We start from the raw sequence: 1417 nt of genomic DNA on the forward strand, positions 1-1417 counted from the left end.
GTGCCTTGTTTTGTTACTTGATGTTTGCATTGACAGTAGACAGAGAAACAGAATGATTATAATTCCATGAAGTGCCTTCCTAAGAAAGTAGTATTTTGTGAAATATACTGTATATAAATATTATATTCGTTTTTTTTGCTGAGAATTAGATGAGATGATTAATACCTTGCTCATTCCTGTATGCTAAACATGTAGCATTTGCTAGCAGCTTGTTAGCTTAGCTGTACTTTAACTGAAGAATGAAGAGTGCAAACAGGATAACAAAACTAGGTATTTTTATCAAACATTTAAGATATAACATGTTAATGTGTGAGCTTTAATGTTACAAGTAGGTATATTCTACACCTTTGGGCAGAGGTTAGTGGTTTTCCCCTGTTGCAGTCTTTATGCTAAGCTAAGCTAACTGGCTTCTGACTGTTGATTAATTTAATACTGAGAGATTTGTGTGGTATTTTTTAAAATAATAAAATATTTATTTAAGACAAACCATCTAAGCTATAGGCTCCCCTATAAGCACTTACAAGTATGCTTGGGAGGTTTTTTAGTAGCCATTAGACCTACATTGTTCTGGTTTTCTGGCGTGTGTATTTATTAGAATTGCTCCCTTCAAAAAAGTGTGTAGCCTATCTGGTAAACAAAAAACTCTCTGGGATCTTTTCATATTGGCCTTTAGATTAATCAGTTAAAAAAAACAAATATCAAGATTTTGGGTAATACATTATTAAACTTGTAGTAAATGTGAGTTTTCTTTATACACGAGGAAGGACTCAACCTCTCGTCCTGACCTGAGAAGCCCTCAGTGACCCCACGCTGCTGCTGCTTCTTTGCCACAATAATTGTTGTGTTTGCATGGGGGTAATTTGCCATTCAAATCACACCTATCCACAACAGCAGCAGCATCCGGAGCTGGTGAGGGAAGAAAAGGATATGATTCAGGAGCTGAGAGATTGTGAATACAGAGATGTGTCTCTTCTCCCTTTTTTCATGGAGGGTGGCTGGGAAGGTTGAACCCTTTAGGGTGTTTTTGAACATGCAGCAGCTGCTACTCTACACATTTCATAAATGTTTTAACTTTTTCCTACTCTTTCTACCCTTTTGCACACTTTTTATTTTATCTACGTGATTGTTTTATACATGCTAAACAAATAATGTGTACAGATATATTCACTTACAAAAATCAGTGAGTTCATTTAATCTGGCAAATAGTTATAACCTCCTTTACATATGCAATAGAATATGTGCTGTGTGGAACAGCGGCACACACACTGTTATTCTGATGGCATTGCAGAGAGACAATCATCCATAAAAGTCAGAGTAAGGACCTAGGATGAGGACCCCAAATACAGTATGCATAATGACAGGAGTTAAAAAAAAAGTATACCTGTATTCATCCTTTGTGTAGTCTGTAAATGAGGTA

This window comes from Trematomus bernacchii, unplaced genomic scaffold (genome assembly GCF_902827165.1).
Source record: "Trematomus bernacchii unplaced genomic scaffold, fTreBer1.1, whole genome shotgun sequence".
Classification (NCBI taxonomy): Eukaryota; Metazoa; Chordata; class Actinopteri; order Perciformes; family Nototheniidae; genus Trematomus; species Trematomus bernacchii.